The sequence below is a fragment of the Oryx dammah genome, unplaced genomic scaffold (genome assembly GCF_014754425.2).
Source record: "Oryx dammah isolate SB20612 unplaced genomic scaffold, SCBI_Odam_1.1 HiC_scaffold_8, whole genome shotgun sequence".
Classification (NCBI taxonomy): Eukaryota; Metazoa; Chordata; class Mammalia; order Artiodactyla; family Bovidae; genus Oryx; species Oryx dammah.
Window position 1 is genome coordinate 39,773,844 of NW_024070192.1, and position 15,222 is coordinate 39,789,065.

The window sequence follows — 15,222 nt, forward strand, 5'->3', positions numbered from 1 at the left end:
AGGGCAGATGCCTGGTGAGCAAAGTGTATATCAACAGGGAAGAGAAGCCAGCAAGAACGGAAAGGGCATGCGGCTTTCCTGAGAAGGGTGGGGCCCATGTTGGTGAGGCCGCCTCAGAAACCGACCCCAGGCCCCATGTCTAAAGGAGCCAGGAGTGGGCCAGTCTAGACTCACTGTTGGGAGGACCCCACCAACCTGGTCACTTTCCTGCCTCTCTGCCTTTTCCTCACTACCACCAGCAGGATCTCCCTCAAAACAAAACAAAACAAAACAAAACACAGGCCTAGAATCCACCCTCAGAGAAGTCAGAACAGGGAGTAGCCGGGGTGCCGACATATATAGCCAGGCTGGAGAAACAGGAGCCCAGGGGGCACGGTGGGTGGAAGGAGTGACCAAGAAAGGTGAGCAGGACGAGTCTGGGGCTCCCACCCGGGAAGGGAGAGGAGGATGGGAAGGGCTGGGGTGAGAAGCGGGTACCTGCGGGGACATGGCTGGCTCCCCACACGCAGGTACATCCCAACTGTGCCCTGTAAGTGCAAGGGGAATTCTAGTGGGTTCTGAGGTCTCAAAAATGAGGACACAAGGGAAAGCCAAAATGTCACACAGGGGAAGCAAAAGGTATTTCCACTCATCATCTGTGAGAAGACCAACCACTAACTGAGCGTTTACTATTTCTCCAGCTGGGTGCTAAGTACTTTATAGAATCATCTTCTCTATTTTTCACAGCACGTTTTAACATCTCCATTTTACAGGTGAGCAAACTGAGGCTCAGGGAGGTACATGATGTACCCAAAGTCACACAGCGTGTAAGTGACAGGGCCCAGGATTTGAACTCCAAGCTCAATTTCTTGATCTCAAGGATATCCCAAGTTCTCAGCACTTAACAGAAGTATATGTGTTTTGGGGCCTTAAGACAGTGAAGAATCTGCTGGCAACTCGGGAGACCTGAGTTCAATCCCTGGGTTAGGAAGTTCCCCCGGAGAAGGAAATGGCAACCCACTTCTGTATTCTTGCCTGAGAAATCCCAGGGACAGAAGAGCCTGGCAGGCAACAACCCATGGGGTTGCAAAGAATCGGATATGACTGAGTGACTAACACTTTCACCTTCTGATCTCTTTACTGCCACTGTAGTTTTATCTTTTTCAGAATATCATACCCACACACACCCTCACCCACACACACAATCTTTCATTATCCTTTCAAGTAAGTAGAGACAATGAATAATATTCTAAATAGGGAAAACAATATTAAAAAGAAATAAGAAGGCAAACAACCCAGTTAAAAATAGGCAAGAAACCTAAACAGATACCTCACCCAGGAAGATATGCAAGATGGCAAATAAGCCATATCTATGTGATATGTCATTGAGCAACTGCAAATTAAGATAACAAGGCGATACCACTGCACACCTGTTAAATGGCCAAAATTCAGAACACTGACAACACCAGATGCTGACAAGGATGCTGGGCAATGGGCACTCTCATTCATGCAAAATGGTCCAGCCACTGAAAAGCAGTATCTTACAAAACTAAACGTACTCTTATTATATGATCCAACAGTTACACTCCTTGGGGTTTACCCAAAGAATTGGAAACCTACATCTACACACATACAAATATGGCATACTGAGGTTTATACCAGATTTATGCATTATTGTCAAAACATGAAAGCAACCAAGATGTCCTTCAGTAGGTGAATGGATAAACTGTGCTACATCCAGACAATGGAATAAAACTCAGCAACAAAAGTGAAAAAAATCTAATAAATAGAAAAATAAAAAAGCTACCAAGCAATGAAAAGATATGGAGGAAGCTTAAGTGCATACTGCTAAATGAAAGAAGCCAATCTGAAAGGTACGATATTCTGAAAAAGATAAACTACAGTGGCAGTAAAGAGATCAGAAGTTCAGGGGAGCAAGGGAAGGATGAATAGGTGGGACATGGGATTTTTAGGACTGTGAAACTGTAATTCTGTAATGATACAGTCATGTCATTATATATTTGTCGTAACTCATAGAATGTACACCAAGAGTGACCCCCTAAAGAAAACTATGGGCTTTAGTTTACAATAATGTATCACTGCTGCTAAGTCACCTCAGTCGTGTCCGACTCTGTGCGACCTCAGAGACAGCAGCCCACCAGGCTCCTCTGTCCCTGGGATTCTCCAGGCAAGAACACTGGAGTGGGTTGCCATTTCCTTCTCCAAGGCATGAAAGTGAAAAGTGAAAGTGAAGTCACTCAGTCATGTCCAACTCTTAGCGACCCCATGGACTGCAGCCCACCAGGCTCCTCCGTCCATGGGATTTTCCAGGCAAGAGTACTGGAGTGGGGTGCCACTGCCTTCTATCATGCATGTATTGGTGGCTCAGTGGTAGAATTCTCCCCTGCCACTCGGGAGGCCCAGGTTTGATTCCCGGCCAATGCATTGCACCCTGTGTTTGGGGCTTCATAGGCAATTAGGACACAGCTCCTGGGCAATAATTTATGGCCAGTTGAGATCAGAGACCTGGGGCTTCCTGGGAAGCTGTGAAAACAGCCAGGTGCGTGCTTAGATGCCCAGTCGTGTCTGACTCTTTGTGACCTCATGGACTGTAGCCCACCAGGCTCCTCTGTCCATGGGATTTTCGAGGCAAGAATACTGGAGTGAGTTGCCATTCCCTTCTCCAGGGGATCTTCCTGACCCAGGGATCAAACCTGTGTTTCCTGCTTTGTAGGCAGACCCTTTACAGCCTGAGCCACCAAGGAAGCCCAACTTTGTTCTCAGGCTTTCACCTGCTGCTGCTGCTGCTGCTGTCACTTCAGTCGTGTCCGACTCTGTGTGACCCCATACAGGGCAGCCCACCAGGCTCCCCCGTCCTTGGGATTCTCCAGGCAAGAACACTGGAGTGGGGTGCCATTTCCTTTAAGTGAGGCTAACACCAGTGGAAAGCGAACACAGATTCCCCTCCTCCTTACATGCACCTCCCCCGGCATCTAGGAAAGGGGAGTGCGGCCAGAAATAGCCAGGCCAAAGGCAGGGTCTCCAAGTTCAAGATTTCCCACTTTACACCATGTGAATTAATTCTTTTAAAATTAAAACAACCCTTCTGGACTTCCCTAGTATTCCTGTGGTTCAGAATCCACCTGTTGAGGCAGGGGACACGGGTTTGACCCCTGGTCCGGGAAGATCCCATGAGCCGAGGCTCAGCTAAGCCCGAGAGCGGCAACTAGAGCTGCAACTAGCCGCACTCTAGAGCCCAGGCTCCGCAACCAGAGAAGCTTCTGCGACGAGAAGCACGAGCACAACAAAGACTCCGCACAGCCAAAATTAATTAAACAAACAATGCTTCTCCCCCACTTAAGTAATACCCTCCCCCAAAATGTCTCCCGATAAAACTGATGTTCAGAATTGCAACTCTAGTTTTATATCACAACAGCATTAAGAGCGGTGAACACTCACATGCACCTTGGCTGTATCATAACTCACGCATTCCCTGAAGCCACGCTGGGGGTACCCAGCACCCCCATTTTACAGATGCACCCCAGCACACTACAGGGAGCGGCCCCACGCCAGATGGAAGCACAGATGGTGAGCTCCTTCTCCCAGGTGATGTAGCTGGTGACAGTCTTACTCCCACTGACAGTTCCAGCGTGTGAGTTTGGAATCAGGCTCTGCCCTGAACCTGTTGTATAATTTGGGAGTAGCCACATTTCCCTACCCCTTGTTTCATCCTCTGTACAATGCAGGTCATGACACTTTCTTTCCCTAGCAGGTCTTGTCCAAGGTGAACAGAGTAAAAGTTCTAGACAGAGTGCCTGGCCCAGAGATGGCCCTCAAAGGGAAAAAAAACAAAACCTCATTTTTAAATCAAGCCTGCTTCTGAACTCCTGGGGATATTCTCTGAACTAGAAGAAACAAATGGAACAGTTAAACAACAGCAATGAAAGTCTGTGACCCTGAAGACCATAGGCTCAGCTGATGAATGAAACCTTAGCCCGGGTCTGTTAGCCAGGCTGTCCTGACCAAACTGCAGGGCAGGGAACCGAGCGCTTCCTCTTTCTGCAGGAACCGGTGCTCTGACTCAGAGCAGAGCTTCCTGCAGCAGACCCACCCGCTTCCCCCAGAACATTCCACACTCAGCCAGGAGATCCCAGGAATGAGTCCCTGGGCCCAGCCTGGGGAGACAGCACCTCCCTTTCAGGCCTCCACACACAACTTCTGATGCACGCCCCTGCCCGGCTCCTACCACCTCCCCTCAGTTCAGTCGCTCAGTCATGTCCGACTCTTTGCGACGCCATGGACTGCAGCAGGCCTCCCTGTCCATCACCAACTCCCAGAGCTTACTCAAACTCGTGTTCAATTGAGTCGGTGATGCCATCCATCTCATCCTCTGTCATCCCCTTCTCCTCCCGCCTTCAATCATTCCCAGCATCAGGGTCTTTTTAAATGAGTCAGTTCTTTGCATCAGGTGGCCAAAGTATTGGAGTTTCAGCCTCAGCATCAGTCCTTCCAGTGAATAGTCAGGACTGATTTCCTTTAGGATGGACTGGCTGGATCTCCTTGCTGTCCAAGGAACTCTCAAGAGAGAGACCCAGAGTTGGCTCATCAACCCAGACCTGCCTCTCTCCAATGTCTCTAGGCTGCCAGCCAGCGTCAGCAGGAGATGGGCCAGTGGCTGAACTTCTGGTCCTCAGCCATGGCTCTAGTTTGGCGTCTTACACATTTTCCCCTTGGGCCCCTGACTGGTCATCCTGCCTCAGCCCTGGTACCCATTACAAATAAATGAGTCCCTTTAAGGACAGTCATGAACCGCTGCCCCCACTCCAGCACTTTCAATGGCTCCCACTGCTCAAGTTTGGAGTCCATATCCTGGGATTCAAGATCCTCCACAATATAGTCCAAGCCCAAACTCCAGTCCCTACAGGACTCATGTGCCCTGCGCTGTGCTCAGTAGCTCAGTCGTGTCTGATACTGTGCCGCCCTTTGGACGGTAGCCTGCCAGGCTCCTCTATCCATGGGATTTTTCAGGCAAGAATACTGGAGTGGGTTGCCATTTCCTTCTCCATATGTTGCAACTAAAATGGATACCAAGATGTGCACACACTGGGGGTGGGAGGGAGACTCAGGAGGGAGGGGATATAGGTATACTTTGAGTGGATTCACGTTGCTGTACAGCAGAAACTAACAACACTATAAAGCAACTGTCCTCCAATTAAAAAATTAAATTAAAAAAAAGATTTGCACACACACATTTGCACACCTGCTAGTAAGATACACCCTCTCCCACCTCCACCTTGCTAGATCCTACCCCTCCCCGACACCAGCTGACTCTTCCAGGAGCCCTTTCCTTTCTGAGCCTCTGAATTCCTCCAGCACACTGTTCCCAAACCTCAGGCATCGCCATGCCACCTGCCATCCATACTACTCTTTACTTAATATTTCCCTTTAAGTCAACTCACTATTTTACTAAGTTTATTTTTAAAGCAAACTCCACCACAAAGAGAAAACCATATCATTTGCTATAAATAGAAGGGAACTTTAAAACAAAAAGTCATGGTCTAATGCACACGAAAATAAATACCTAATCATTAAAATGTTTAAAGTGCTCATCTGTATAAAATACTTAATATTACTGTATGCGTGCGTGCTCAGTCGTGACCCGACTCTTTTGTGACCCCATGGACTGTAGCCCGCAGGCTCCTCTGTCCATAGGATTTCCCCAGGCAAGAATACTGGAGTGGATTGCCATTTCCTTCTCCAGGAGATCTTCCAGACCCAGGGATCAAACCCATATCTCTTACATCTCCTGCATAGCTCTTGGTTTTCCTGGTCACAGTCATCTGGAGACTAGACACAGTCTAGCCCCTCTTCCAGTGCTTTCACATGCAATAAAAAATATTTAACAAACAGAAAGTTCTGGTTTGTTCAGTTGTAGTAATGGGGCCCTTTTCTCCCCCTGGCTCTGGACCCATCTGCTGCTCCTCCTCCATCCACCCCTAACCTCTGCCGGCCTACAGGATGGTCTGGAAAGTGTAGCAACTGTCAAGGGGGTGCAGGGGAGCTCCTCCCTTCCCCAATCCCTGCCGCCTCTCCCTGGGAAGCCACAGGCCTTGGAGTAACCCAGAAAAAAGCAAGTCAACCATTAACACTGCTCTCCCAGCACAGACACACCCTTCCCGGGAGTTAGCAAAGTTCTAGGAAAAGCCTTTCCTCCAGAAAAAAATGAAATCTTCCCATCCCCTCATTGCCAAAGATCCCAAAACACCTACCAGGAACCGAGGGGTCTTGGCCTGGGCCTGCCCTGCTGGCGTCTAGAAGGAGGCGGGTCCCCTCCCCACCATGCGTTGTCAGGGGCGACCCTGATGAAGATCTGAATCACTGGGACTTAAGTCAATAAGTGGCAGCCGGGGAAGGCCCAGCTGGAGCCAAACCAAGGCCTGGATTCTCCGGGTGGACCGACGCCCAGCTGACGCCAATCCAGGTGACCAAGTTCCTCCTAATGACATTTTCTAAAGCTGCACAGAGGAGGCTGGGGGGCTACTGTGCATGGGGTGGCAAGAGTTGGGCACGACTTAGCAACTAAATAACAACAAAGCCGAACAGATGAAGGACACTTTCTATTAGAGGGAGGCCTCTCTTGGGAACGTTTGCATTCCTTTTATTTTTTAAAGTCTCCGCACTTTTACAAGTTTTAAGGACTTTGTCATTGTTTTTCAAAAGGGCACATTTTACGGAAAGGTATTCAAACTATTCATTCCAGGCAGTGGTCAGACGCGGGCGTCAGCATCTCATGACTTCCTGAAACTTCAACTGCTGGGGGTGGGATATCCATCCGGGTGTAGCTGAGGGCCAGATAACGTGACCAATGACTCCAGCGCCATGGCCTCCCACGTGCAAAGGTCATGCAGGGAGGAGCTGACACCTGCCTGTAGGGCCAAGGAAGGTGACAAGGATCCCCTTGTTGACTTTTCAGAGTGCAAACAAGCTAATGACAGGAAGAAAGTTGGTGAGAAGGAAAACACCACATCTAGCAGCTAATCCCCCATGGGGAACAAAAGCAGGTGCTGCTAGGCAGGAGGGATGGACATCATCATGAAGATTCTCCAAATGCATTCCAAGGAGTCCTAGGGGATGCCCCGTGTCTCTCCGGGGCTCTGTGCCTATCCGTGCAACGATGGGGAGGTGGATGAAGGGGGCATATTCCAACCTAGGCCAGAGCAACTCCGCTCTTGTCACGTTCCTATAATGGATTTTCAGGGAAGATAGCCTTTGAAGAAAAGATTCTGTAGCTAAAAACGTTGAGAAGTGCTAATGTGTGAGCCCGGTCGTATCACGCAGGAGAGTGCGATGTGAGTTTGAGTCTGTGGAAAGCAGCCGCTAAATACCCAGGTGTGCCAGAGACCAGCTGGTCCTTCATCCCGAGTGGAAGCTCTGACTTGAGGAGAAGCGACAGGGGAGTGGACCTCCTCCACCCGGGCCAGCCTGGCCGCTCTGCCCTCCTGGCAGGACCACAGGCGGGAAACTGCAGGTGACGCCACAGTCAGGCTGAGTCACGTGTCCAGATAAGAGACTCAAACCTCCATAGCGATAGGGGCCAAGTGCAGACCCCAGAGCCAGGTGTGTGCATACAGGGACCAGAGGTCAAAGAGAGCTGAAACGTGGTGTCAGGGACTGGAGGCGACCTCTGGGACAGACACGTGGAGAGAGATTGGTTTCCACGTGCTCCCAGAAGCCCGCTGCACAGAAAGGTCGGCTGAGTTTGCAAGTCCAGGATGGAACAGACCTCAGGAAGGGAACAGCCTGAGCGTACATCTCCACTTAGGAGTAAAAAGCACAGATGGCACCCTAAAAGCTGCCTTCAGGTGGCTGCGTGCCCACGTGCCAAGGCCTCTGCTGGCCTTCCACAGGATGTATTACACATTCTGTCCTGCCAGCAGTCCTCTCTGCGAAGGACTCCTCCTCAGTGCCGAGGAAATCGTGCCCAGTCCTTCTGGGAGGGAGAAATGGTCCCTCCCTCCTCTTCCTCAGGGTGAAAGTGGGCTTGACGACTAGAACATTCCTACCCCCAGGGCACAGTCACGGGGTCAGGGCTGGCAGGTGACCTAGGCCCAGCCATACAGAGTCTTCCCTGAGCTCTCACCAGAGTTACTGAGAAATACTCTTTCCCTGTGATAGCAAGCTGTGAGAATGATGCTGGTCTGGGACAGCCAATGCTATCTTGCAGCCACTTGGAAACATCCTGAGAATAAAGCCAAGCACAGCCGAGAGATGGAGGTAGATAATCCTGATGGTGTTAGCAACTGCTGGATCCAGCCATGCCTGAATCAGTCCTTTGATCCCCAACTTCCCAGGTCCACCAAGTCCCCTTTTCCATGAAACTAGTTTGAGTTGGGTCTTTGCCATTTGCAGTCAGGAGTCCTGAGTAAGTCACTTACCCAGGAGCAGGAAGGAGCGAGAAGGCACTGCATGTACTAAGCAAACACACTGAGCCCCCATCATCACCTTGATGGGTCCCACTAACTGACTCCTGGACGCAGTTGACGGCAAACACACCTCCAGTGGACAACAAGACACGGTGTCCACTCCTGCACAGGTGCTTGCCACAACTTCCTGTGGCTCTCCATTCAGAACTGCTCAATGACTCCCGATACCACCACTGCCCCCAGAGCTGAATAGCACATGGTTTCATCCTGTATGCCAGCTGAACATCGCCAGTAACAGCCGCCTGGAACACCATGCGTGCAAGGCTCTCTCTGGCCTCCGTGGGAAAGGGTGGTGATTGAATGGTGGTGTCTGGCATGACAGGAGGAACAGAGAGTACCAGTACTTATGCCATGCATTTCCCTTGCCCCTCAGGACCTCGTAACTGACCTCCCAGGCAAGAAATTTCCTCCAAATCCAATTGCCTGGAAAAGCTCTCAGCGTCTGGTCTCCTGCTCCTTATGGACCCCATGAACCGTGTAAATAATACAATTCCTCCCCCCCCTGCTTTGATCACTCATTAGCTCAGAGTCAAATCTGTGGTTCAACCATAGTAAACCATGCACAGCTCAATGGCCTGAACATATAGCCTAACTCTCGCCCCGGTTGTGACCTTCCAGTAAATTTAGGTTCTCCTGACCTTATTTTTATGGGTTCCTATTAATTACATGGGCTTCCCAGGTGACACAGTGGTAAAGAATCCACCTGCCAATGCAGGATATGCAAGGGACATGGGTTCGATCCCTGGGTCGGGAAGGTCCCCTGGAAGAGGGCACGGCAGCCACTCCAGTATTCTTGCCTGGAGAATCCCATGGACAGAGGAGCCTGGTGGGTTTAGAATCCAGGGGCTCACAGTCCAGGGGCTCACAAAAGAGTCAGATACAACTTAGCAACTAAACAATAAAAACACATATACAAGCAAAGATAAAAAATATCTATATACAGCTCTCCATTAAGTATCTACTTTAGCTTTTTATTATAAATATACATTTCTCTAGTTTCTTATATATTCAGGGTATATAGAGAAATACATGTTCTTGTTAGTATCTCAATTCCTTTATAAAAAAGATGGAGGCATAAATGGAGAGATGGATGGATGACAGACAGGAAAACCAGGAAGAATAAGCCACTGTCTGTGCCTGAGAGAATTCAGAAGATCGTTCCACTCTGTTGTGAGCAGAGTCCAGGATCTAAGATTGGAAGACAGGCTTTCAATCCCAGCTCTGACCAGCTGTGTGGCTGTGAGGGGGACGAATTCCTCACACGTCCACTTCATCCCATGCCCGGCCAGCCTGAAGGTTTATCAGCTATTAAATGCATATAAAACAATCTGCCCTACTTCCCTCACTAGATTATAACAGAAATTAAATATGGAGGTTCATGACTGCTAATGAGAGGTAAGGCACCAGCCGTGTGCATGCCGCCAGCATCATTATCAGCATCGGAAACAACAACGCCAGGCAGTCAGCACACGGCCGTAAGTCAGAAGAGGGCCAGCCGCACAGCTCCTAGCAGTGCTGCAAGGAATTCAAAGAGAAATGAGCCTTTGGAACCCACATCTGCAGGCAGGATCCTTCCCTGCCTCCCTCTCTGATGTCTGAGAGAGCTCCCGAGTAAAGGACTTCAATTCCCTGCTCCTCACAGCAAGAGAAAAAAGCCCTATCCAGGATCAACCCCCTTCTTAGCCCTGGAAATGGGCCCAAGCATGAAGGGCTCCCAGTGCCCCCCTCCCTCTTGCGACCACAGCATCCCTGGCACAAAGGGCAGACGGCACAGCACACGTCACCTGCAGGCCTCCTGAAAGCAGTGAGCTGAGGCTGGAAGCCGTAGGGTTGGGGGCGTGATTGGCAGCTGACCCTCACACCTGCCTCCCGTCGGACCTCACCGTTTCCTGTTCCCTCCTGTCCCCAATCAGAGGCCCATTTATTCCACAGTCACCAGGGTTTCCAGGCACCTGAATCAGCACTGCTGAGTTTCAAACAGCAGGTGAAAATGAGACAATGATAATAACTGGGTTCCTTTTCAACAAGCTTTTCAGCAGGGCGTGAGCTAGACCTTGCTTTTCTGGGGAAGCGGACAGAATTCACAAAGGCAGGAAGACTAATTCTAAATTCTGGAATGTTCCCTGCCTGGTGAAGAATTGAAAGTGAGGGCGCAGGGGGAGGGGAGGTGGACAGTTAGAGGGCTGTTGACAAATAAATTCAAATGACAAAATAAGGTCTCGGGCAGTTTAGGAGCAGCTCCATCCTCGGCAGGGTGTTCTCCAAAGTTGGGGTGGAGGGACCCTTGCCATAGGCCACTTGCATTCCATCAGATGCCCCTTCTTCCCCTGGCTTCACTGTGGACTCCAGAATCCCCGAGTTTACACAGGGACTGGTGACTCTTCCAGGGGTACACTCAGTCCAAGCTGGTATATTAGAGGTCCCTTCCTTGAGAATCAAGGAAAGTGGCTGAGAGACTGAAGTCTCAACTCAACTGCTCTCTGGAACAATGAGATGCAAATGAATGGAGCTGATGGCGGGGTCATGCTCCCCAGGTGGAAATGCCCAGGAAAGAGAAAGGTGGTCTGCAGTGAGAGCCAGAGAGGAGAGCTGAAATAGCAGCTGAGCAAACACAAGGCAGAGAGAGGGCTCCTGGGCCTTCCTCTGATCCGTGTGCTCGATCCAGCGGCTGCCCGGGGCCTGGGCTTCTGTGAGACATTCCAGTGTCCTGGCAACAAATGCCCATTTCCACTGTTTGCAGCGAGGCCAGCCCTAGTGAGCCACAAGTTCTATTTAGCCTGATTAATACAATGCCCATTTCCCTTCCCCCAGCTCGTTAAGCATGGAGATCTCAGCCACTCTCTGGGCTGATTAAGAACAAATGAAAGTGTGGTAGCTTAGTTGTGTCCGACTCTTTGCCCCCCCCCATGGGCTGTTGCGTGCCAGGCTCTTCCGTCATGGAATTCTCCAGGCAAGGAGACGGGAGTAGGTTGCCATGCCCTCCTCCAGGGAATCTTCCAGACCAGAAATCAAACCCGGGTCTCCTGCATTGCGGGCAGATTCTTTACCATCTGAGCCACCAGGGAAACCCTTAAGACTACCTGCTGCTGCTGCTAAGTCGCTTCAGTTGTGTCAGGCTCTGTGCGACCCCATAGACGGCACCCTACCAGGCTCCTCCGTCCCTGGGATCTCCAGGCAAGAGTACTGGAGTGGGGTGCCATTGCCTTCTCCGTAAGACTACCTGGGGGGAGGGATACAAACTAGTGGCCGGTGAGAGAAGAGGTTGCAGTACCAGAGGGACTCAGGTCTGGCTCCATCTAGTGGGGTGACCTTGAACTATAACCTCCCTAACGGGCAGGTTCTTCTCACACGGGCTGCTGCAGATGCCTCCTAAATCCACTCCTGGCCCTCTCCAATCTGTCTGCATCACATAGTCACAAAGAGCTCTTCGAAATGCCAGCCATTTGGAACCATTAGGGAAACCACCAGCTGAGTTTTCTAAAGGTGCCCTCAGCCCAAACTGGCATATTGAGGTCCCTTCTTTGAGATGCTAGGAAATTGGCTAAGAGAGTGAAGTCTCAATTCAACTGCTTTCTGGAATAATAAGATGCAAATTTAGGAGTGCACGGAGGGGCCATTTTCCCCAGGTGGAAATGCCCAGGGAAGAGAAAGCACCTCTGAAACCATTCATGGAAACCCCTCAGTGACTTTCTACTATTCTGATGACAAAACTGAAGACTGCCCACGCCAGCCCAACCCACCCGGGGCCTCCATAACACATTACACTCTTTCCCCTTGGGGTTGCAGACACCCTGATACTCCTCCCTGGAGAATGCTTCCCCTAATTCTGCCTCTCCCCAACCCCCTTTTACCCAATTACCTCTGTTTTGATTTTTTTTTATTAACATTATTGCAATTTAACTTATGTACTATAAACTTCACCCTATTAAAATGCACAATTCAGCAGTTTTAGTATATTCACAGTTATACAACCATTACCACCATCTCATTCTAGAACGTTTTCATCACCCCCGAAAGAAACCCTGTACCCATCAGCAGTCATTCCCCATCCCTCCCTCTCCTCAGCCCCGGGACACCACGAATCTACTTTCTGCCTCTATAGGTTTGCGTATTCTGGACATTTCATATAAACGGAATCACGTAATATGTGGTCTTTTCTCTATTTCCTTATTTTGTGCTCTAATCTTTATTATTTCTTTCCTTCAGCTTGCTTTAGATTTAGTTTGCTCTTTTTTCCCCATAGTTTCTCAAAGTGGAAGAAGGCTATTGGTTTTAAGTCTTCATCTTTAAATATATATATATTTATTAATTTATTTGGCTGTGCTGGGTCTTGGTTGCGGCATGTGGGATCTAGTCCCTGACCAGGGATGGAACCCAGGCCCCCTGCTTTGGGAGCTGACCACAAGGGAAGTCCCTGTATAGGCATTTTAGATTCCATACAGGGACCTCTCACTCCCCAGATTCCCCCTTCACTAAATTACCCCCCATCACCCTGTCAGGGGTGACCCAGTTTACTACATGGCACACAAACCTGCCTCCCAGCCCTCAAGGTCCTTTTACAGGAAGCAAGAAGAGGTTCCCCTTGGTGGGGGAGCATCTCTTCCACCTGCTGCAAAATGGTGAACTGATAACACTAAAACCAGATGCTATCCGGCCATGTGTGAGAAAGTCGCCACAAACGGAAACCCTGCTCCGTGTGGTGCCCTCATAAGGCTCTCAACCTGCAAAAATGACTTTGGCAGAGCCACCACGACATCCACAGTCACCTGCAGCTCTGGCCAAGCAAGATGCTCAAAGCAGCTAGTAACCTGCTCCACAGAACTCTGCCAATGCAGAGATCACATGGTCAAGAACTGCGTCCACTTTCTGCCATGCTCAAGTAGAAAGTAGAAGGTCCTACCAAGCCCAGGAAGTAGGAGAAAGGTCTTCAAGTCCAGGTTGGGGTCATCAGCCCCTAAGCAGTGACTTCTGCAAACGAGGAAAACAACCAGCAGGATTAGAACCGGCAGACAGAGGTCACCGCAGGAACAGACTCTCCAGAGAAGCAAAGGAATGAACCCTGGGAAACACGGACAGCAGCTCAGTGGCTGCTCTAAGATGTGGCCTGGGCTGATCTCCCACCATTTGGAGTTAGAATTTTGCATTCATCTCTGACCTTTTCTTGGCGAATCTAACTCATGGCACCGTTCCTTGATCAAACACCTGCCCAGACCCTGACATTAACGAGGACAAGCGCCGACAATGCTTAGACCATTTGAAATTGGGTCGTTCCCTGTCACTAATCCATGTGATTTGATGACATTAAAAAAAGAAACCAGAAGACAATTCATTTCTCTCTTACTTGTAAATGAGCCTCCACTTAAAGCAGAATAATTTCGCAATCGAGCTTTCTTAGGCAAAGGGTCCCTGCGGGATGGCACAAAAGAACTCGGGGTCTAGCCCTTGTTTTCTGATTACAGTACCAAACACTCCCTCATCTAACCCCCCTCAACCCACGCTCTACATCGAAGAGAAATACACTGGTTTCCAAAAATGAAGTTCGGAAAATAATAGACACTCCTACATTTCACCTACATTAAGCCAGCATTCTCTATTAACTTTCCACTGGGGACCAAGAGAAAATTGTTTCAAAACTGGGAACTAAATTTAAGGTTGTGGGGAAAAAAAAAACAACAACCTTCACCAAGCCCAAAGGTTTGAAGTAGATTTGCCTCACACTTTTAAAACTTAGAGGTAAAGTGACTACTTGTTTGAGAGGTCACCTTGTCACGTCAGCCCAGGAATTATGGGTTCAAATGGGGTCATGGAAAAATTCAAGGATTGGGCTTCCTGGGTGGCTCAATATAAAGAATCCACCTGCCAGTGCAAGAGACACAGGTTTGATCCCTGGCCTGGGAAGATTCCATGTGCCTTGGAGCAGCTAAGTCCGGGTACCACAGAGCCTCGGACCCACAATTACTGAGTCTATGCATAGTAACTACTGAAGCCCACACACCCTAGAGCCTTCTCTGCAACAAGAGAAGCCACCAGAATGAGAAGCCATGCACTGAAACTGGAGTAGCCCTTGCTCTCTGCAACTAGAGAGAAGCCCTCACAGCTACGCAGACCCAGACAGCCAATAAATAAATAAAATTCTTTTTAAAATTTAAGGATTGGTTAAAGACAGCTTCTACTCTTCAGTTTTAGCAATAGGACAGACACGTTCCACCACATTTTTGGTGCTCTCTGTGGGGCACACGGCACAAAACAGGATTCTTGGACTGCAAGCAACAGAAACCAGGTGTGGCTGACTTAAGGAGAAAGGGATTTACTGATGGGATACCTCATAGCTGGGTAATAATGGGAAAGCTAAAGATCCTGACATGGAAGAGGACAAGAACCCTGGCAGCTATAGGGTCTGAGCCTCAAGGTCTAATCAGCTGCTACCATGAGAATAAGAGCTCCAATACCCTTTCCCTTCCTGCTTCACTCTGCTTAGATTTCAGATCCCAGAAAGAATGATCCAGCAGAGTAGCCCAGCTTGGGTCAACATCCCACCCCTTGACCTGGGTGATGGCTACCTAGCTGTGTTTGCTTTGTAAAAAATTAGACAAGCAATATATTTAGAGTTTATGCTGTTTTCTGAACAGAGTTTAAGATTTTTTTTTTAATGTGGACCATTTTTAAAGTCTTTAGTGAACTTCTTACAATATTGTTTCTCTTTCATGTTTTGGTTTTTTGTCTGAGAGGCATGCTGGATTTCAGCTCCCCAACCAGGGAT

At 49.3% G+C, this 15,222-nt stretch overlaps 1 protein-coding gene across 3 annotated transcripts in view; it reads right to left on the reverse strand.

Moving 5' to 3' along the window:
• RPH3AL (rabphilin 3A like (without C2 domains)) overlaps positions 1–15,222 on the reverse strand; it is a 137,224-nt gene that overhangs the window by 109,597 nt on the left and 12,405 nt on the right. Inside the window, exon 1 of one of the 3 annotated variants that reach the window (XM_040243815.1) lies at positions 6,249–6,528. The exons of 1 other annotated variant lie outside the window; for it this stretch is intronic. The gene's annotated coding sequence lies outside the window, so the exon portion shown is untranslated. Of the gene's footprint in view, positions 1–6,248; positions 6,529–15,222 lie in introns of those variants that run through there. One more of the 3 variants, XM_040243813.1, reaches the window with a different exon arrangement.